A 24450-nucleotide genomic window follows, 5' to 3' on the forward strand; every position below is an offset into this window, starting at 1 on the left:
ACTGCCCACACTACATGCCTGCTGGAATCAAAACCAGCAAGCCGGCCTGGCGCAGTGCCTCACGCCTGTAATCCCAGCACTTTGGGAGGTAAAGGCGGATGGATGACCTAAGATCAGGAGTTCAAGACCAGCCTGTCTAACATGGCGAAACTCTGTCTCTACCAAAAAATGAAAAAAAAAAAAAAAATTAGCTGGGCGTGGTGGTGCATGCCTGTAATCCCAACTACTAGGGAGGCTGAGGTGAGAGAATCACTTGAACCCGGGAGGTGGAGGTTGCAGTGAGCCGAGATTGTGCCACTGCACTCCAGCCTGGGTGACAAAGGAAGACTCCATTTAAAAAAATAAAAAATAAAAAAACCCTGCACTGAATGCCTATCAAGCAGTCAGACTCAGTGTGCATTTACTGGAGGGGTGGCAAGCTCATTGCCTGGTAGCTTTCTGAAATAGCCTTTCTCTCCTGAGACCAGTCAACAAAGGTGATTTAGAACCTGAGTTCCCTGGGTGCACAGAGGGTGCACAGTGCCTGTCGCCTAATAGGCACTTCATAAGTATTTTATGAGGGATGTGAATGAATGAGGTATGTAAGAGAGACACCACTTTTTGGTAGCAAGAAAGGAGTAAGGGAAACAAAATGTGGCAGAGGTGACTGAGCCTAGAGGGGCCAGAGATAAGAGGATGGCAAGATGGACACTGGAAAGAGGAAGTCAGGAAGTAGAGTGACTGTGAAGGAGCGTTGTCAGTACATCAGGATGAGGGTCCAGGTGAGGGTGGCAGGTGATGGAAGCAGGTGAGACACCCCTGGGGGGAATGGAACAGTGGATGGAGCTGAAGAACCAAGCACTTCACAGCCCAGGGGGATGTGTCCTGGAAAAGATATAAAGATGTACAGGAGAGAAGCTCAAGGGATGAGGAAATGGGGTGGGGATTGGGAAGGAATGAGTTTTCAAAGCCCAGGGAAATACAGTAGTTGGGGAAACACACCAGGGCAGCAGCTCCCACTTTTGACTTGACTCTGACCAAAGAATAGAGAGGCAACAACCACAAAACGTCACCCCAGAGACCTATTAACTCCTGACAAGGTGTAACATCTTCTCAAATTCTTCGAATGTGAGAAAAGACAAAGAGAAAAATGGAGACCAACCGATCTTGCTTTCAAGGGAATGTGAATTCCATGTTTTCTCATAACATTTTTTATTTAACAGATAATGAAAAGTTTGAATTTAAATGAAAGTTGTTTTCTAGAATGATGCAAAGTTGCATGGCAGGGGGAACCTCTCACTTCCCTTTGCTCTGGAAATTCTGTCTCAGCTGATGGGATCTTGGGTTAGTGACTAATGAAGTTCATTCTCTGAAGAGGTTCTTGCCTTTCAAGCCTATCAATATTCTTATTTGCTCAGGCTGACCACAGAGCTGTGAAATTCCAAACAGGAAGAGATCTGCAACAGCACAAATAACAAAATATTTAGGAGACACCAACAAAAACTGCACACGATCTCACAAAGAAAAACTTTATAAGCTTTACTAAGGAAAAAAAAGGATTATTGAGAAAATGAGAAAAGGGAAGGGGCATCCCATTTTTCATGGACAGAGTGATTTAATATTATAAAGATACCAGTTTTAACCAAATTAATCTAAATTCAAAGCAACCTCAAATAATATTTCAGCAGAACTGTTGTCAAAGAAATAGCCTTATTTTTAAACTGTGTAGAAAAATAAGAGTTCATAGATAGCTAAGTCAGTTTTGATAACAAAAAGAACATTTAAAATGTGTGTTACAAGAGAAACAATAGGTCAATAGAAGCCTGGGAAGCAATAAGGGGCTCGAAAATATGTGTATATGCACACAGAAACACGGTATATCAGAGAATGTTATCAAAAACCAGTGAGAAAAATGGATTTTTAAATAGATGTCAGTAGATGTTATTGGGAAATTACTATACTCTATGTGTGGAAAGAAGTTGTTAGATACAATAAAATATCGATATGAAGTAAAGATCTAAATAGGAAAGATGGAACTACAAATATAATTTTTAAATAAAAGAGAACATTGTTTGCGATGTGGGGTGAGGAAGAACTTTTAAAATAAGTCTCCAAACACACAAATGATAATGTAAAAATATTTTCTGAATTCAAGTGCAATATTTCTATTCCATGAAAAATGTTATAGACAAAATAAGAAATAGGGAGGGAAGAGGATAAATGTTCAATGTTAAAAGCTAGCAAACAAGTTATTCCCTAGAATATACCAGCAATTTTCACAAATCAACAAGAATATAGGAACCCAATATGCAAATGGAAAAGGGTTTAAGTAGTCAGTTCACAGAGGGGAACTCCCAATGGCTGGCATATACAGAGATAGTCAGATAACTGTATCAGATAACAATCAGATAACTGTAAACTAAAATAACAGTGAGAGACCACTTTTTGACCATCCAAATGTCCAAAATTTAAAAATTGGGTAATCAATATTGGAAAGATATGGAGACACACAAACCCTCATGCATTTCTGGTGGACATGTAACACTGGCATCTATTATGGAGAACAATGTGGCAGTATTTAGCAAAAGTAAAAATGCATGTACCCTAAAATCTGGCAATTCTTCAGCATTTTAATCATATAAGTAAGAAGCAGCAGGAAATGTTAGACAACTTAGAGTTTACCATTCAGGAACCGGATTAAAGTGATGAATGCATACCTACTATGGAATACTGTGCATCAGTTAAGAGCAATGGACTTTAGGTGAACAGTAATGTGAACAAATCTTTTAATACAAAGTGTTGACTCTCACTTCTGGATGGAATGGAGCAGCTGGGAACAGCAGCACGCTCCTGTGGAGAACGACTGGATCAACCAAAATGATCAACACAGACAATGCCAAGCCCTGGCAAGGAGCCTAAACCCTCATACATTTCTGGTGGTATCACTTTGAAGACATTTTGGTGATATTTACCAACAATTCCACTCCCAGGTATGTACTCAACAGATACGCATATGTGTGTCCACCACAAGAATCTGTAACATTGTTCAGAGCAACACTCCTTGCAATCGCCCTAAACTGGAAACAACTCACATACTTATCAAGAATAAAATGAATAAATACATTTTGGTATATTCATACAATTGAATACTACACTGCAATGCTAATAAATGAACAGTTTGAATTAATCTCACAAATATAATGTTCAGTAAGATACCTCAAATGGCAAAGATAGCAAAAGCAAAATTTTATTTCAGTGGAATTCAAAAGCAGGCAAAATTAATCTATAATGTTAAAACCTAGAATCATGGCTTCTGTTAGCAGGTGAAAGGCTCCAGTTAGAAGGGGATGGACGACTGGTCTGGGGTTCAGATTATACTCTGGTTCTTTAGTTGCTGGTGAACTTTCTCAACTTTGTGAAAATTCGCTGCTGTGCCCCTTGAATTTGGGCAATTTTCTTTATGTGTGTTATATTACAATAACAATTTACATAATAAAAAACAGAGTGCTTAGTGGCACACTAAGAAACAGAATTAATCCAACCCCGTAAACCTAAAGCTATTTAAATAAATGAAAATGAAAAACTGAGGAATAAGAGAGGAAGGAAGGAAGAGAGGAAAGAAGAGGGGAAGGGAGGAAGTGACGAAGGGAGGAAAGAAGGAAGGAAGGAAGGAAGGAAGGAGGAGGGGGGAGGGAGGAGGAGGGAGGGAGCAGGGAGAGGGAGGAGGGGAGAGGGAGGTGGGGGAAGAAAGGAGAGAAGAGGAGAAGAGAAAAAGAAGGGAGAGAGGAAGAGAAGGAGAAAGGAGAGAGGGAGGAAGAAAGGAAAGAAAGAAGGGAGGGAGGGTGAGAGAAAAGAGGGAGGAAGGAAGAAAGGGAGGGAGGGAAGGAGGGAAGGAGAAAAAAGGAAAGGAAGAAAAAGAAGAAAGAAAAAAAGGGGAAACAGAAAAGGACCCCAGTACATTTGACTTCCAATGGCTATTTTAGTCTGCAGTCTTCTAGCCAAGAGTTATTTGACTACATCTTTTAAAAAACTGGGGATGGGAGGAAGGTCAGAAGGGGAGTGTTGCTTGGGTTTTCTACAATTGATACAGCAATGTGGGCCTTGTGGACTCATTACTGGATGCAGGCGTGTCATTTTTCATCACAAACTTCATATCCCTTTCTTAGTGCATAGTGGGAAACAGAGGCTCATTTAGCAGGAAACGCCCTGCCCCAGGCTACAGAGTCATTGATTCCCAGAAAATACACTTTGTTTTGGGTGTTCTGTTTTTTGGTCATGGTTCTGTTTTATTCCTTTTGACCTGGAAGACTTAATTGAAATCAAAAAGCCTCCCAGACAGGCCGAAGCTGCATTTTGAGCAGGTTGTTTGGAGTGTGGGCTTTTAGGACTGGGGGCCATATTAATCTCCATCAGCTTTGGCTTCTTCCACTTTGAAATCATTGTCTATTTCCAATCAATGCCCAGCCCCTTCAGACCACTTCAGTAAAGTCACAAACATGAAGATAAACGTGCCCTGAAAGTCTCATACATGAAGATGGAAAACTCAAGGTTTGGAAACCATAAATATGAACTGCAGTATATCTAAACTGGATCATAATTCTTCTTGTTTCCTTTTTATAAGAAAGTCTTAAAAGTGCCAAATTCATCAAATCATGTTTTGCTTCAGATATTTCCAACTATTTTCCTAAAAAGTAATTGCTCACCTGATAAATTTCCTGTCTCTTCTTTAAAACCCTTTTAGCTACCTCCTTGTCTCCACTCCCTGGCCAAAATGAGTTGTACTTCTGTACCACGCTGTCTGCACACGTCTATCATCTATCATTCTGCACATATCTCACTATATTAAAATAATGTGTGGTTGGATGACTGTCTCACCCACTGGACTATGAACTTTCTGAGGGCAAGACTCCATCATATTCATTTTTGTAACATCTAGCACCCAACAAAATAACTAGCATTTGATAACCACTCATGAATATTTGCAACATCTTCACTTGCTGAACTGATTGTGAAAGTGACTATCATTCATGTGGCTTAATTGAGATTTTAAGAATGGAATTCAAATTGGAGGTTAAAATAGTATGAAAGTTCTTTATGCTAAGGTTATGAAAGCAGATACCACTCTCCCACTACAGGAACTGTTCTGTAAACACAGAGCAGATCTCTCTCTCTCTCTCTTTCTCTCTCTCTCTCTCTTTCTCTCTCTCTCTCTCTGTTTCTCTCTCTCTCTCTCTCTCTCTCTCCCCCACCCACCTCTCTCCCCACTCCAAAGTCTCATCTCTCTTCTCCTCTTGATCTTCAGATACTTCTTCAATTCTTTTTTACTTATTTAATTTCCAAAACTTTTTTGAGAAAAAAAGTTTTGCCATTGCCAAGAATTTTACTCTCATTAAATCCCCTGTCACTCAGCAAATTGCTTTACACAGCCTTGGTTTATACATCAAATTTGCCTCCTTTTAGAATGCCTTCCTTATCCTATCCAATTTCATGGCAACAGAGCTAGATGGTGCAATAAAGTGCTATTAGTTGATCTAATGACTTGAGCAGTTCAAGATTTGCATAAAAGTACTTTTATGTGTTAGAGTAGGATATTGTTAGCAGAAGACTTGGGCCGCAGAAGTCCTGACTCTGATACTCACCAGCTCCATGATCTTGAGTAATTGCTGAGGATTTCTGAGTCTCAATTTACTGATTTGTAAACTTGGAATTATTTCACAGAGTAAAAATGAGGTACAGCATTGCATTTAATAATAACTATGCTTCTGATAACAGCCATCATTCATTCACATGACTTTGCATGCCTAGCCTCGACAAAGGAATTTGTATGAAGCTAATACCATAATGTAATAGTATAGAAGTACACTCCATAAACTCTATGGTGTAACTAACAAGTGTAAAACCTGTTCCCTCGTGGTTGGATCCAACAACACACTCAATTATACCAGTCAGAGATTCTGGTGGTCAGAGGGAGGGAGTTCTCTCTTCCACCCCTTTCAGTCCGAGGAGAAACAGAGGCACCATTGACCACCTGTCCTTCTGGTGAAAAACTTCATCGTGCTCTTGAGTGATCATTTAGTCAAAATGGTTTAACCATATGCATCTCTGGAAGTAGCCCCCATATTTGCAAGTCAGAATGGCACATAAGCTTCCCTGTGAGACACAAGGATTTTCCAGCTCCTCTCTCACTGGACTGTGCAGACACGCATCCTACCAAAAATACAGCTTTCAGATGCCAGTCTCAACAGGCGTGGGCGTGTTTGCTTGGAGCAGATGCTGAACACCATGTGGCAGAGGGAGGAAAGACTGGGCTAATCATGCTCCTGACATGATGTTTGCAGAGATCCAAATTCACTTCTCAGTCCTCTCTGCAATTGGCCTGGGCATTCTTACGGCTGCTTTGCTTTTAGCCCCAGCTAGAGGCATGGGTGACTTCCAGCCAACCAGCCCAGGGAGAAGATTTAAGTCACTCGACAGCAGCGTGACCTACATGTACCACAATTAGGCCCACTCTTTAATTCAGTTGGTGACCATACCAAATAGAGATCCCAGAATCACCAGCCACCCAATGATACAATGTGACAGTGTTTTTGAGCTCCTACTATGAAACAGTTACCAAGAGAGGGACTAGGGGATACTGACAAATTCAGCCATGTTTTCTCCCTTCCAAAAATATGTCTAAAAATACAGGGGCAGGGCATGGTGGCTCACACCTCTAATCCCAGAATTCTGGGAGGTCGAGGCAGATGGATTGCTTGAGGTCAGGAGTTTGAGACCAGCCTGGCCAACATGGTAAAACCCCATCTCTACTAAAAATACAAAAATTCCCTGGGAGTAGTGGCGCGTGCCTGTAATCTCAGCTACTCGGAAGGCTGAGGCAAGAGAATCGCTTGAACCCAGGAGGTAGAGGCTGCAATGAGCCAAGATCATGCCACTGCACCATCATTCTTTGGGTGCCTACTATAATAATCACTCTACTGGGTATTTTGCATTCATGATCTTATTAATTCTCCCAACAACTCTTTAAAGTTGAACATTATTAACACATTTTGGAGGTCAAAAAATCTAGGGTTCAGACAGACAAAGAAATACATCCAAGTTAACACAATTAGTAAGTGGCAGAACTAGGATTCAACCCAGACCTGTCCTGCTCAAAAGCACATTGTGTTAGAGGGAAATCACATACATTATTTGAGAAAGGGCATGATGATGGGGCACTGTGGATGTGCCTGTAAAACCAAGAACTCACCTGTCATTTAGACAAAAGGAACCCAGTTTTCACTTTATGATTCACAAGGAAAAAAATACAAATTGGCAGATTGCTAATCCTGGATGAAAAAGAAATTGAATAATTCACAGCCTTGATGATTCCTGAACTCACTGGGGTGAGTGAGGAGAGAGGTCTTCCTCTCCCCAGGGCTGACAGTGACAAGAGGGGTGAGGATTTTCTTTTGAATTCAATGTTTTCTGAATCATCTTTCTATTCCCCACTGCACCTTGCAGCAGGCTTTGCAAATGTTAGGTGCTCAATACATATGTGTGGAAGGAAGAAAGGAGGGGAGGAATAGAGAAAATGATTTACGGAGTGGCAAGAAAGAGCAGCAGAAAAAACAGAAAACAGCGTAGGCTCGAAGGGCTCATCACCTTCTGGAAGACTTCATCTGCAGCTCCAGTCCTCAACACCTTTCCTCTTCTAATCTGTTCATAACTTTATTTCAGCAACATCCAGTTGTTTATTAGTACACACCAACTTATGCCTATTCCAGTATTTAACAAACAATAATTCACTGTCTATAGAGGATACTGGTATGTGATATCCTTTTATGCAGCTCTCTGCCTGTGTCTGCCCAATTAAAATGTAAAGTGATAATGGAAGGGAAATCTATTTTATTCTGCTGTATATTCTTCCTGTGCCCTTAGGGCAATCCTCCATTTATAAAAAGGGCTTAGTAAACGTTGGCTTACCAAACCAGCTTCCTTCTATGGGGCGCTCTGTAAATCCTCCTAAAGACCAAGTGTTCTATTACCCACTGCTTGCTTTGGACATCAGAAATGAATCAACCCCACCTGACCCAGGCCCAGGTGATGCTCACCTGGCAAAATATGGCAGCTCCCCTTTAAAGCTCTCTTGAGCCTGGCAAGGTAACCACAGGAACATGCTTCCTAATCATTAACCAAATGCCTCAATAGAGCCTTCTCAGGAGGGGCCCAAACTGGAGCTCTAGCCTGTTTCCTTTAAGTGAGAGTGAAGCCTGGCTTTGAATGCAGCAAGAGTTCCTTGAAGCTTGAAGTGTTCAATTTTACTCCGCCATGCCCCCAGTATAATCCATTGAAAGGGCACTGTCCTTCAGGCCTTTCAGCTGGGCTGACAGCTGCCCGCTGATTAATTGACAGGTTAAAAAGATTGATTCCACATGTCAGAGCTGTAACCCTGCCAGAACAATACAGCTGTCACTTGGGCTGTAAAACAGACGCTTACATTAGCAATCCTGACAGAGCCGCGCACGGACACATGCACCTGCCTTTATGGAAAGCCTAAGCACACAGCCACGCTGAGATTAATCATCTTGAAAGCAACCCTGGAAGACCAAATAAATGTTTCCATGATGGAAATAGTGGTAGCAATGCCGCCTTGTCATATTCTTGATCTGCAGATGGTACCCAGTGGGCTCACCAAGAATGTGGGGGGCAAGGTGGGGCTTCAACAGTTGTCCGTTGTTACCGCCAGCACCTCTAAGCCCCAGTCCTTTCAACATGCACTTGCATGCAGTTCCCCATAGCCATAGACAGAGCCCCACCACTTGCCTAGAATTCTGTCTCTCAGCACAGGGCTCAGTCTCCCCAAGCCGTAATACACAAACCCCAAACCTAACCCTAACCCTAACCTCAGGCCACCATCATGTCAACGTGTTTGTGGAATGATTATTAAAAACTTGCTTTCATGAATGCATGCCCCTGACACACCAAAAGACTGAAATGTAAACCTGTCAAAAACAGGGAGAGACCCCAGCAGCCTGGAGACAATGATCTTCCAACCAGGAAACATCTGGGAATACAGAGGACATCTGAACACGCGAAGGGTTTTCCAAAGCCTTTGCACACATTTGAATTGCCTGTGAGCAATTTCAAAAGAGAAATACCCCAACATCCTTCTTCTCTATTTTAAATCTGAATAGCTTGAAATTGTCACTAGATAATTCAAGTGGTTGGGCTAGACAGTCCCCAGGGAGAATTCCTCAGGACAATGCTGGGTCAGCATGTCTCTGGAGTTAAACATGAACCCAGATTTCACATTCCTCTCAGAACCTGGTGCCATCCATCTCTACCCATCTCCCTGTGCTGACCATCACAAAGATGCCCAGTGTAGATAAGGGAGCTGCTCTTCAGGTGACCATCCTGCCCTAGGGCAGCAGTAACAGCCCCTGGTCAGATTGATATCCCCACCTGGGTCTGGTCAGAGCACCCAATCTAGGGTATTATAATTTACAAATTTCACATACTTCAAATATCCTACAATTTTCCACTCTGAAAATGGTGTTTCTAGAATAAAGGGAAGACTCCTGTTAAAGGTTTCAATGAAGATTCTCTGAGTCCCAGGGAGTAGTGGTCCCAGACTTAGCTGCATACCACAATCTTCTGAGAAATCTTTGAAAAATTCAGATACTAGACCTCATGCTAAGGCTAGCGAATCAGAATTTCCAGATATAGGTTCTAAAAATCTATATTTTTAATAAGCTTCCTAGTTGATTCACAGCAAACACGCATTCGATAACTACAGCTCACAAGTCCACTCAAACCAAAGACAAGGTCTCACCTGGCAACCTCTCTTCTACGAGAGGACAAGGCTCTGTCAAAAGGACTCTGGGAATATTTTTGTTGCCAAAAGTCCCAGGGAACATTCATGCTATGAAACACAGGGTAGAAAATTATTAGTGTCATGGAAGTACTACAAGGTAGATAATAGAGGATACCTATATACTATCTATTAGTAATTTAAAACAGAATGTTTTCACAGCTTTTGGACAATTTTCTAAAATATGAAAATTCAGTTTTGATATATAGTTTTCTAAATTAGGTCATGTACATTGCCAAGGTAATATATGTTCATCATAACACATAAAAACATATGAAAGTTATGTTTAAAATATGAATATTCCCTCTCCCCATTCCCTAATCCAACCCATTTGGGTAAGCAATATTAATACTCTGGTGTGTGTTTTTCTGTATCTCTCTGCCTGCTCATATATGCACATACAAACACATACAGACCTATATAGGATATGGTGGTTAATTTTTAGTGTCAATTCGACTTGGCTAAGGGATGCCCAGGAAGCTGGTAAAAGATTATTTCTGGGTGTGTCTGTAAGGATGTTTCTAGAAGAGATCACTATTTGATCCAGTAGACTGAGTCAAGAAGATCCACCCTCACCAAGGTAGCGGGGGCATTATCCAGTCCTTTGAGGGTCTGGATAGAACAAGAAGGCAAGGGAAGTGTGAATTCACTTGCTCTTCCTAAGGTGGAATGTCCTTTTTTCCTGCCCTTGGATATCCAGGCTCTGGGTTTTGGGGCCTTCAGACTCATGGACTTTCACCGGCAGTCCCCCAGGCGCTCTGGCCTTTGGACTCAGACTGAAATACACCAGCAGCTTTGCTGGTGCCTCCGCCTGCAAATGGCATTGGGTGGAACCTCTCAGCTTCCATATTCACAGGAGCCAATTCCTGTACTGATTCCCTTCTTCTATATTGAAATATATCATGTTTGTTCTGTTTATCTGAAGATCACTAACTCGTATGCATGGTTTGGGGTCTCTTTCTTTTTATTTTTTTTTTAATACGGTCATAGTATACATATTTCCCTGCCACTTCTTTTGGGAGAATGCATTTTAAAAATACACCAAAAAGTCATAAAAAGCTCTTGTCATTGTTTCCTTCCATCCTCCAGAAACATCTCCCTACTGTTTCTTGTTCCAGTATCTGTTAGAGGACCACAGCTACTTTCCAGTGGGCTCTGCAGATGTCCTCCCATGTGGCATCCACTTTTCCCACCCCAAAGCCACAGAATTGGAGAAGCTGTAGATAGGTCATAAGCCAGGAACACAATTACTGCTTCCCCTTTGTGTGAAGGCAAGCAGAAGATGATAAAAAAGGAGAAAACCTACCCATTTAGTCTTCAAAAATAACCAGTCAACAACTATCGTGAAATAGAGAGGTAGGTTGGTAACCGACAGAAAAAAAAAAGTGCCTGCCTTTAAAAAGAAACAGTTTTATTGAGATATGATTGACTTATGACAACAAATCACGTACATTTAAAGTATACAATTTGTTCGGTTTTGACATATGCACGCATTCACAAAACCATCATCACAATCAAGAGAGTGAATATGTCCATCACCCAGAAAAGTTTCCTCAATCCCCTCTGTAATTTTAAAGCCCAGATCCCCAGGAAATCAGCTGATCTGATTTCTGCCACCCTGGATTTGTTTGTATTTTCTATAATTTTAAATAAATGGAATGATACAGTATATATTCTTTTTTGATCTTTTACATTTTACTCGGCATAATTGTTTTGAGATTCATTCTCCTATAGCATATATCAACAATTCATTCTGTTTTATTGCTGAGTAGTATTCTATTATATAACACAGTTTGTTTATCCATTTGTTTATAGACACTTGGGTTGTTTTCAGTTTTTAGCTATTACAAATAAATCGGCTACGAACTTTATTATATACAAGTGTTTGTGTGGTATTATGAACCAAAGAAACTTAGAAACTGTTTTCCAAAGTAGTTGTATCATTACACATTCTCACCAGCAGTGTGCATATTTAATATTATTAGTCATAAAAGACATGCAAATTAAAACCACAATGGAAAGCACCACTCATTGTTAGAATCACTAAAATTTAAAAGACTGACCATACCACCATGAAGTTGCCTGTCTTAATAAGTATATGGTACCAGTATGAGCCAGTGAACTTTCTGCAAGTCACAAAAGAAATTATTTTCATGATTTTGTAGCCCCATCTGATGTGTAGCCACATCCTGGAGAGTTAGTATGAGCAGGACACTGTGCCATGGGCTGGAATAAGAGAGTACAATCTATTGTTTACGGAACACAACCAAAGCAGACGCTACTCAGTTCTGCTATTGATCTTTCTAAGTGATACATGAATGATGCAGATGATACCATCAGGATGACTTGTCTATCACTGGCATCTCTACAAAAGGAAATGGGGATGCCACATTCATCTCCAATTAACACCAACTGAGTGCTCATGACAGTACCGGTGCCACAGGACAGTTAAACTGACACACCTAAATCCACCCCCACTTGAATCTCTGATTTAAAGGGAAACAAAACGTGGATAAGTCAGCCACATAGGAGAAATTGTCCCCATGGAGGAGAGAAGGTCAGACACCAGCCCTGGCTCTCCGCCATCATTTTTCCAGCACTGGCTGCCCTTGAGCTCAGGTGCAGTCAGGAGGAGTCTCTTGTGATTTCTTCCCTTGGATTCTCCCATGTGGTATCTGCTTTTCCCACCTCAAAGTCACAGAGTTAGAGAACCTACAGATAGGTTATGTCATGTGGTCTCTGAATCTCCTCATCAACACAGATGGTCCAGGCAGTGCTCAGAGGTCTTCAGGGATGGGGCGTTTGCTACCTAGGCAGCCCAGTCTATCTGGTCTTAACTTTTGAGTGTGGTGTGTAGTAACATTTTCATATATTATCTCATGCGGCTTACAGTTCCAGAAAGTTCCGTTACCTTGCCACCCTTCCCTCTGGTGGACAGCAGCCAAGGCTTTTTTTATTCCCTTAGCCTCAGGGAAGGAGCAGCAGAATCAAAGAGTCAAATTTATGCCTGAAGTTTCAAAAGCTGAGGTCTAAACAATGAGGGAAAGATTGAAAAGACTGTGAGATTAGTCTAAGACAGGTTCCCAACGCCCCCCCTCCAACACACACAAAACAAAACAAAAAACAAAAAAAAGTAAATAAATGATTCTATCTTCTTAAATTGAGAGGAAGGAGACCATGGGTCCAAGAGAAAATGAACTTCTCTTTTTAGGGAAGTCCCTAAAAAGAGACTGTCACCCGGGCCAACTCTGGCCAGGATGACAGACTTTCCAGATTAGAGCAAAGGCAGAAAGATGCCTGTCCCCACCCCCACTCCAATACCCTCCAACTCTGTGATAGAGCCAAAGGGCCCAGCAAGACCCCTCAAAATTCCCCCCAACTTCTACCGACACAGAACTCTGTGCTGGAAGCAGGAGGGAAGGGAGGAGGGGAGGGCGCAGGCCGACGGGCCTGGACAACCTCACAGAGAACTTCGCGTGTTCTCCACACAGCCACGAGTGGCATGAATGTGGCACAGACAGCCAGCAAACAGGACAAGCTGGGAACAAAGAAGACCTTGCAGAGAGCTTCTTGGACTGAAGACCGAAGGCCAGATAGGAATGAGGACACCCCAATGGAAGCCAACACAGACAGATGATGGTAATCCAGACAGAGGCTCCCACCCCATCCAGCCTCTGCTCTCTGTTAAAATCCCTGCAACTTATACACTACCTGGTGGAAGGTGAATGTGTTAGGCTTCAAATTGAGATTTGGTGTTTTTAGCCCAAACACTGTGATATTACCATAGAATTAAATTTTGCTCAGTGTGGAGATTCCTTAAAGAACTAAAAGTAGAAGTACCATTTGATCCAGCAATCCCACCACTGGGTATCTACCCAGAGGAAAAGAAATCATTATATGAAAAAGATACTTGCACACGCATGTTTATAGCAGCACAGTTCACAATTGCAAAAACGTGGAACCATCCCAAATGCCCATCAATCAACCAGTAGATAAGGAAACAGTGGCATACATGTACAATAGAATATTACTCAGTCACAAAAAGAAATGAATTAATGCCTTTTGCAGTGATCTGGATGAGATTGGAGCCTATTATTCTAAGTGAAGTAATTCAGGAATGGAAAACCCAAACATCATATGTTCACACTCTTAAGTGGGAGCTAAACTATGAGGGTGCAAAGGCATAAGAATGAACAGTGGACTTTGGGGATGCAGGGGGCAAGGGTGGGAAGGGGATGAGAGATAAAAGACTACAAATAGGGCACAGCGTATACTGCTCAGGAGATGGGTGCATCAAAATCTCACAAATCCCCACTAAAGAACTTAATCATGTAACCAAATACCACCGATACCCCAATAATCTATGGAAATAAAAGATTTTTAAAAAGTGACACTTGTGACTATTATATGTATATAAAAATCATATATATGTATATAAAAATCATAATTTCTCATTTCAAAATTAACATTTTTAACATTTGCTACAGAAAAGCTTTAAAAATTGTATTTCTTGTCCTTCTGGGTTTGTGGATTGAGGTTTGTGTCTGCTGTGACTATTGGGAAATATTGTCCTTTCAGGATAACATAAGTCTCCTCCTACTCCATCGATTGCTCCTAATTCTCTCCCTACCATCTGCAGACAAAGAGAACAAGTCTTCTACATCAGCACTACTCAAAGGGCGGTGCATGGATAGATATGAGTTCATACACTGTTTGCTATCTGGCCTCCGTGAGCACAAAGATGAAAGGAACAGTTTCCGAAATGTTACAGCAATTGGATACTGGTCACCAAGCATGTGACCAGTGGACATGCAGTGTGGGACACAATATAGACACAATCAGATGTCAAACTTATGTGATAAGCGGATTGCAATGTGAGGCCCATGCTAGTTATAAACAATAAAACCGTGTATCAAATGACAAGAAGTTGTTTTTTTTTTTTTAACCGTTCCTTTGCCACAAATAACAGAACATTGAGATGCACTATTTTACCTAACATTGCTGAAAATCCTCAAAGAAAGCAACTGAGACCCTCCCAGCCACCTCACTCTTTTCTCCTACAAGCTAAAGAACCAAGGTTCCTTTCGTGATCCTGCTTGTCATAGTTTCAGCCCCCTAAGAGCCTGGTCATTTAGTTCTAGCTATTATCCAGGAAATCGGGATGGGGGCAGTGGAGGGGTGGGCCTAGAGCCAGAAGGCTCCTGCTTCTCCTCAGGTTTTTTCAGTTTCCCAGCTCTAGAGGTTCTCTTTGGAGAGATTCTAACACTGCCTGGGTGGCCCCAGAGAAATGTGATTTGGGTCTGAACAGGCTCTGCCACAAGTCTCTTCAAAGCTTTTATGGTGAGATTCAATACAGATATACAGATCAATTATCTTAAAAGCAGCAAGGAGGCCCATCAAATATTTCTAGCTTTAAACAGGTTTATTTCCATCTGCACTTATCTCTGCTATTTAAACTCCATTGCTTGCAGTTAATCTTATGTAATGCAGCATAAGAGGGCTTATTTACTTTCTAATGACATCAATTGGCCATAAATATTAGATATCCAAGGTTCGTTGAAGCTGTGGGGACAGTTTTCCATTCTTACTTGACATTTGACTATTTGCAGAGCTTTCTCTTCTGTTTGTTCTTGTGTGACTCACTTATCGGCTGTCATAGGCCCATGTTCGATTTATTTAAATTGAATGAATAAGTACATTAGGTGAGGCTGTCAGGAGGGGAGAGAATGGGAACTTATTGGGATGAGTGATAAGTCAACACACTGCAATAGAGATTCTCAGCAAAACTGCACAAATCAAAATGCTAAATGGAGGAGAGGAGACAGCCCAGGGCCTCCAAAGGCGGGTATGTAAAAAGACCAGGCCCCTTTCCTCTGGGGACAGAAGATCTCTGGGTCTGGGATTACTGTAGACCTCATTAGAGCAGTGGCAAAATGCTTCCAGCAGAGAGGGTTTTCAATCTCCAGATGATTTTGAACCCCTAAAAAAATTAAACTAGCCAATATCTGAATAGTTTTAGAGCCAAACATTCCATTTCACATCATCTATTAAATCCTCGTAACTCTCCCTGCTCTTTTTCCTCATTTTGTAGTCCAGGATCCTGAGGCTCAGAGATCCTACAGCTCACCTGAGGCCACCAAACCCTGGAAGCTGCAGCCCCCTGAACCCACTGCCTCAACTCTCTCCTCTCCTCTGCCACCTGGAAAGCAGAGTCCCACAGCCTGCCATTCTGCTGGTGCAGCTCTAAATACAGGGTAGTGCATCTCTTCCCAATGAGATTTCTCCCTCGCACAGATTTATCAACCAGCTACCTTGGTGAATTCACAGAGAGCATGGCGGCCCCTTAACAAGGAACTAGTAGATGGATGCTGATATGGTTTGGCTGTGTCCCCACCCAAATCTCATGTTGAACTGTAGCTCCCATAATTACCACATGTTGTGGGAGAGACCCAGTGGGAGATAATAGAATCATGGGGTGGTTTCCCCCATACTGTTCTCCTGTTAGTAAATAAATCTCATGAGATCTGATAGTTTTATAAGGGGCTTCCCATTTCACTTGGCTCTCATTCTCTCTTGCCTGCCACCATGTAAGATGTGCCTTTTGCCTTTCACCATAAGTGTGAGGCCTCCCCAGCCACATAGAACTGTGAGTCCATTAAACCTCTTTTTCCTTATAAATTAACTAGTTTGGAGTATGGTATTATCATCACCATTAAACTGGACTAAAACAGATGCCTATTATTGGAGTTTTCTTCTCACTGCCCCTACCCCCGTCCATTTTTTAATACAGAATTCTTTGTTCTTTGGAGACCTCAATACCTAAGGCAGATTTATCCCTCAGTAAACTCTCAGCCTCAGCAAACACTTTTTGGGGATGTTAGAACGTCTTTACATTTAGAAAGCTCACAACCTAGTAGGAGAGACCTACATGAATCCAAAGACTACACTCACGAATGGATACTTACAAACCACTCCTATTCTGTGGAATCACATGGTAAAGGGGAGAAGTGAAAAAGGGGCAGTAGCAGGGCATATTTCACCCTTTAGCTGAGATGCAATTAACTGTATGAAGAACAGGAGAGTGCTTAATATATGAAGAGAGGGAAAACAATCTCAGATGGAGCAAAAGGCTTATGCAAGCACCCTGAGGTGTGACATGAACACAGCCCAGAGAACAAGCACAATGGCACAAGGTGAGGTTGGCCAACTAAGCAGGGACTGGGCTGCAAAAAGCCTTCTAAGCTGTTCAGTCTTCTGGCCTTTATCCTAAGATCAACAGGAAAGCACTCAAGTTTAAAGCAGTGGTGCCAATGTGATCAGATTTGCATCTTGAATAAAAGAAAATCACTCTGGCTGCAGTGTGGACAAGGAACAAATGAAAGACAAAGTGGATTTGCAAAAATCAGTTAGGAAGAGGTGTAGCCGCTGAGCTGAGAGTGTGGGTAGCTCAGACTCGGTGGTGGTGGAGATGGAGAGCAGCAGGCAGATTCGGGAGCTCTTTAGTAAGTGGGACAGATACGACTTGGTGATGCATTAGGTACATGGGGTGAGGGAAAGGAATATCTTAATAGGAACTGACTAGATATTGGTACTCAATGAGGTCCTTCCTCAAATAGGCACTAGGAAGCTCTCAAGACCTGTAGTAAAGTCTCCTAACAATATAACCCTACTACTCCAAATGATCCCATGAGGGCTGGGATCTCTCTCTCTCTTTTTTACATCAATGTATTTAAGTATCCAAAAGAATGCCTGGTAGGTGCTCAATAAATACTTGCAGAATCTCAGCTACTTCCATTCCCCTCTGCTCTATACAGATCTTTGCAGCTGAAGGAACGTCGTCTTGTGGAGCTACAATCTATTAATAGAAACACCTGCAAAATTGTCTATCTCAAAATGTTTGTGAATGCCTCCAGTTGCCTAGGGGAAACTCTTCCTTATCTAGGGTGGATGGGGTTCATAGCTTCCTACTGGATACCTCTCAGGGGAGCCACTTGGCCAACAGTAATCTTCCTTCTCTGGTGAATACTACATACCCCAAGCCATGGTTGATTAATAGTTGGGGGCAGAGGGTAGACAACAGACTCAGGCTGGCGCAGTATAATTCTCTCTTCCAAGACTTTGAAATTTGGGAGAGAGACATAAAAACTAAAAATAGTTGGAATCTAGTCCCTTTAATGATACCAATTTGTATAGAAGTCCTTTGAAGTCATCTTGCAAGTTTCCAAAACTGGTTGTTCAAGTCTTTCCATTATATCACATTAATTTTCATACCTTCCATATTTTGGCTTAAACTAGCAAAATTTGGGGATTTTTTTCCTCCCAAAATCAGGATAGGAAAATTTAAAAAACAAAAAATGTTAGGTGAGCAGTGTCCAGAAGACTTACCTAGAAGCTCCTCCTTTATTTTTGTGTTTGTTTGTTTCTTGTTACCAACTATTCCCTTGACTTTAGTTATCTTGCTGAGAGTTTGCTGTGTAACTTTATTCCCCAATAAATGAGCATTATAGAGAGACTGTCTGCTGTGGCTAGAGATCTCGTGAACAGTTTCTGGAGGGTTTTTGTAGGTGGACTTTGAGAACCTCTGAGCTAGGGCTATGGTTTACCTGGTTCATGTTAAGGAAATGAACCTATATTGTCCAAATCATGAGAACACTTAGCCCTGGACCAAAAGTCTTAGCAACAGAGCAGTAACTTGAGCCCAAACAAAATGCTTTGTTCAACTTATGTTTCCCACCTTTTGCCACATCCATCAGCATTTAAGTCCCATCAGCTGATTGATGCAGTTTCATTTCCTTCTTAAGAGATCACCAGTCACACGAGAGCCATAGTACCAGATGTAGACAGGGAGGCTCAAATTAGATCTCAGAGCCAGGGTTGACAGCCATCATTGTGCATGAGGATTATTTTAGGAGGCGACACAAGCCAAATATTTATCAGCTAATAATGGCTGGGGCTGGTCTCCTCCCAGCCTCAGGAGGAGAGAGAGCTGTGCTGTCACTTTAAAGATGCAGCACTGATGGCTGCACCTCTGGGCTCTGACTCCAGGGCAGACAAAAGCCAGCGCCTCCCAGTTAGTGACCAAGCAGCCACCACAGGGGAGAAGTCCTGGCAACCTGAGGCCCCGATAAACATGGTCTGTGTGACTGTGTAGGAATCAAGGCACAACACCTAGTACCCCATATTGATGGGGGAGAAGAGTGGGAGAGAGGAGCACGAAAAGATAACAATCTGGGAAAAATTAGCTTAGAAAGGATGGAATACGGAAGACTGCAGGGTCTTGCAACACCATTTGCAGATGGATTGGGCATTGAACATTCTTTGCAGACTGGGGTAAATGTACAGAATAAAGCACTGAGGAGGGCTGACCAGGGAGGGGGCTGACCCCTCTGACCACGTGCTTCCCTGTTTCTTCCCCACTAAGGCGGGCATTGTAGGATATGGAAAGCCATGCCCCATGTCCTAATGGGAGAATGGACAAGACCTAGAGGGCATGCAAGGCAGATGTGCTAAGTTTCATGCACGAGAGTGTCAATCCCAAGTGATAAGGGATCTTATCTTCTCTGCTCCTTCCTATCACCCCTTTGTCTCACCAGATGCTCAAACTTCCCTTCCCCAAACTGCAGGTCCCAGTTTTCACCTTCAGTAGCTGGTGACATTAGCTGCTGGGAAGTCCACCAAAGCCAGGAATTCCTCCACCCCTTCCTCACAGGGGGATTTGGAGACAGGAAGCAAAGGAATCCATGTGTCTTGGGCAGCCCTCCCCACACCACCTGGAAATGCTGGCGCCTCCCCAAAGGGCTGCCTTTCCAAGAGCCAAGGAAATCCCAAAAGCTGTGGCTTCAGGCCACAAACAAGGCAGGAGATCTGGCTCTCCTCCCTCTGTCACTGGCTGAAATGCCCACCCATGGCCTTGGGACTGCCTAAGCCAGGCTCAGAAGCGACCCTGAGCATCCCTCAGAGCCCTCCCTCACCCACCTGCTTCCCTGCAGAGCAACACCACTGACAAGGGACTCTTTCCTTCTCGCCCCCTGGAAGCAGCCAGGCCGTGCAAGGACGGGCACCCCAGCAAGGGGGGGCTCAGGATCCGAGCCAGTCAAGTGCAGACAATCTCGGGAGACAGATGGCCAGGCGGATGGGCCGGCAGATAGAGGCTCCTGCTCCTTGTCAAGATGACACTCAAAAGTACATCCCCGTCATCGCGGGTTGTCAGTGGTGTGTCAGCGCGAGATGCCGTGTGTGTTTTTGGGCACTCTGTGAGTTTGGAAGGCTGAGCTGGTTCCCACTTCCATAGCAACGACAAAATTCCAGCCCCAGACGCAAGTCTCTGAGTTAGTGTCAGACATGGGTAGGGGGGCAGCAGGCAGAGAGGGGTGTCACTCCCAGCAGAGAGCAGCGCTGGAGTGGCGAGCATGGGCAGGAGGCAGTTTTCTGGAAGTCTGTGGGGAGACCGTGTGTGGGCACAGAGTAACAGAAGGCAGGAGCTAATGGCTGAGCTAACGGGAAATGCAATCTGTCAGCTTGAGTAAGCTGGGGAGTCGGGGTTTCCTGAGCCCTGGTACCTTCCAAGACCCCTGAAGGGACCTCGGGGTGTTTAGAAGAAAGTCCAGGTGGGTTCAAACTTTGTGAAGTCTGGAGTAACTGATGTGATGTTCTCATGGAATGGAATATGGAAGGGGAAAAACATAATCTCCAAAGCTAGTAATAAGACACACACAAATTACCAGATAAATTTGTCCCTCCTTGACTGAGGGAGCTAAATTTCTCCTGACTCTCTGAAAAGAAGTTCATCCACTCATGAATGGCTGACATGTTGTATATCTGGAGAAAAAAAGATTGGGGTAACGGCCCTTTCCCAATTTCTTCTTCCTCTGTCCCCCTTTCCCTGGTCAATCACGAAATCTCTGAATCTTGGCATTGAATAGATTACAGAGCCTCTTTCTAGGCTCAGTTCTGTCGACCACTAGCTATGGTATCCAAGTTAAGCTACTTTCTCTCCTGAGGCATCCGTTTCCTCTTCTGTAAAGAGAAGAAGCCCTGGGCTGGGAGGATGACTTGCTACATGAACTTGAACTTGGGAGTGGTAGCAAGGGACCTGCTCCAGTCATTGAAAGATCAACCTGTCCATAGTCCTTGGGGTAGGCTGAATAATGCCCCACATCCTGAAGATGTTCATGTTCTAATCTCCACAACCTTACATGGCAAAAAGGACTTCGCAGTTGTGATTAAATTAAAGGTCTTGAGATGGGGAGATGAGCCTGCTTTATCCAGGACAGCCCAGTGTAATCACAGGAGTCCTTATAGGTAAAAGAAGGAAGCATGAGAAGCAGAGGCATAGAAGTTGTGATGATTGAAGCAGAGGCTGGAGTAACAGCATTACCAAGCAAAAAATACTGAGAAGCCAACATGAGCTGGAAAAAGCAAGGAAGCTACTTCCCTGGAGCCTCCATAGGGATGACAGTCTTGCAAACACCTTGATTTTAGCCCAGTGAGATGCTTCTTGGACTTCTACCCTTGAGAACTGTAAGATGATAAATCCGTGTTGTTTTAAGCCATTGTGTTTGTGGTTACAGCAGCAATAAGAAACTAACACATTCCCCTGCAACACAGCCTGGCCTGAAAACCTTCCTCTCCTGGCCTAGTTTAAATACTGTGGGTGAAGGAATGTGCTAAGTCAGGTGGAGTTCTTTGCATTTCTCCAGAGCTTCTAGCAATGTGTTGTGCACACAGGAGTCATTAAGTCGGTATTTGTCAGTTTAGTTTGATTTGGCAATAAGAGATGAAAATGGTTTGGTGGTCTGGCATTGCCAAAGCTCTGAGCAAGCTTAAGAGTGAACCCAAGCATGAGAGGCCACTTGGTAGTGAGCTCCCGCTTGTTTAAGGTGCTCATTGTGGAACAGGGTGAGGCCATTCTCCACCTTGATGTTCAGGTGTCATCAGCATCCAGGAAGCCCCCAAGCCCACCTCAGCTGCATTGACTGCAGCTCTCGGAGCCCTTCCCAGAGCCCTTCCTTGTTAAATAGAAAGCTCCTTGCAGTAGCTCATGGAGACAAGTTAAACAGCAGAAAAGTTGAAAAATGAGAGAACATTACTCAATCGACATTCTTCCAGCAAACATTTCATGAGTCCTGTGCTAGATTCTGGGGATAGTAAAATGAATAAAACAGTCCTCACACTCAAGGATATCACAGGCTATCAGAGTGCACAATCATAAAATCAAGTAATTAGAAGGCAAGATTTTATATACAAAGAGCTTGTGGGGGTGAGAGAAGTGACATTTGGGCTGGGTTTGAGGAAGGATTCCTCTATCTAGAGAATCAGGGCAAATAAATTTCCAGATAGAAAGAAAAAACTAAGTAAATCACTTGTAGTATAAAAGTATGCTAGAGCATTCAGAAAACTAGGAATAAAAGGAATTTCCTCAACATAATAAAGGGCATTTATGAAATAAAAATACAGCCACCATCATACTTAAAAACTGAAATCTTTCCCCCCAAATCAAGTACAAGACAAGGATGTTGGCTTTCACTGCTGCTGTTTAAAATTGTACTAAAAATTCTAGCCAAAATAATTAGACAAGAAAAGACATAAATGGCATCCAAATTGGAAAGGAATAATTTAAACAACTTCTATTTGCAGATTACATAAAGCTAGATAGAGAAAATTCCAAGACTCCACAAGAAAACCAGTAGGGCTAATAAAATAAACTCAGCAAAGTTGCAGACTACAAGGGCAGCACACAAAAATGAGTTGCATTGCCATACACTAACAATGAATAATCCAAAAGGGAAATACTGACAGTAATTCCATTTATAATGGCATCTAAAAAAATCAAATATCCAGGAATAAATTTGGCTAAGGGAGTAAAAGATTTGTACACTGAAAACCACAAAACATTACTGAAAGAAATTAAAGCCCTAAAAAAATGGAAATAGATCCTATCTTCATGGAATGGAAATCTAATATTGTTAAGATGTCATTACTACACGAAGTGATCTATGGATTCAATATAATACCTAGTAAAATCTCAACAGCTTTTTTTGGCAGAAACGGAAAATTCAATCCTCAAATTCATATGACATTGTAAAAGACCCTGAATGCCCAAAATAATCTTGAAAAAGAAGAATCAATTTGGAAGATTCACACTTCCCAATTACAAGACTCACTATAAAGCTACACTAATCAAAACAGTGTGGTAGTAGCATGAAGATAGACATATCAACCAATGAAGTAGAATTAAGAGTTCCGAGGTAGACCTGTATATCTATGGCCAATTGAATTTTGACAAGGTTTCCAGGTCCATTCAATGGGGAAATAATAGTCTCTTCAACAGATGGTGCTAGGACAATTGGATTTCCACAGGCAGAGAAGAATGCAATTGTACACTGCATTCTCATATCATATGCAAAAATCTCATATGATATGCAAAAATTAACTTAAAATGGATAAACAACCTAAATTTAGGAGCTAAAACTACACACGGTTTAGAAGAAATCATAGGGGCACATCTTCATAATCTCAGTTTTGGTAAAAGAGTCTTAGATATGACACCAAAAGCATGAACAACTAAAGAAAAAATAGATGAATTGAATTTCCTCAAAGTTGAAAACTTGTGCATCAAAGGACACTACCAAGAAAGTGAAAAGGCAACCTAAAAATGGGAGAAACTATGCTCAAATGTTTATATTTAATGAGGATTTAATAGTCAGAATATATAAAGAACACTTACAATTCAACAACAAGAAGAAAGACTATCCAATTAAAAAATGGACAAAAAACTTGAATAGACATTTCTTCAAAGAAGATATAAAAATGGGCAGTAAGCACATGAAAAGTTGTTCCACATCATTAGTCATTAGGAAAATCAAAATCAAAATCAATGGCCTAGATACCATTACACATTTACTAGAATGGCTATAATTTTTAAAAAGTGAAATATAGCAAATGTTGATGAGGTAGTGGAGAAATCGGAACCCTTATACATTGTTGGTAGATATGTAAAATGATGCATCTGCTATCCAAAACAGGTTGGTGGTTCCTCATTACCATATGACCCAGCAATTTGACTCCTAGGTACACATCCAAAAGAATGAAAAACAGGCATGCAAACAGATATTTGTACACTAATGTTCATTGCAGCATGATTCACAAGCCAAAAGGTAGAAACAACCCAAGAGTCTATAGACAGATGATTGGATAAACAAAAAGTGGTATATCCACATAGTGGAATATTATTTAGCCATAAAAAATGAAGTTCTGGTACATGCTACAACATGGACAAATTATGAAAACATTATTCCAAGTGAAATAAGTCAGAAACAAAAAGACGAATACTGTATGATTGTACTCAAATGAAATATCTTGAACAGGCAAATTCACAGAGAGAAAAAGGAGAGATTACCATAGCCTGAATATATTATTGCTTCATAGGTACAGAGTTTCTGTTTGGGCTGATGAAAAAGTTTTAGAAATAGATAGTGGTGAAGATAATGCAACATTCAGAATATAATTAATACCACTGAATTTAAAAATGATCAAAATGAATGGAAATTATGTTATATATTTACTGTGATTAAAAATAAAAATAAGAAAAAGTATATTGGATTTGGGGGCAGAAGGCAGAA

This window comes from Papio anubis, chromosome 8 (genome assembly GCF_008728515.1).
Source record: "Papio anubis isolate 15944 chromosome 8, Panubis1.0, whole genome shotgun sequence".
Classification (NCBI taxonomy): Eukaryota; Metazoa; Chordata; class Mammalia; order Primates; family Cercopithecidae; genus Papio; species Papio anubis.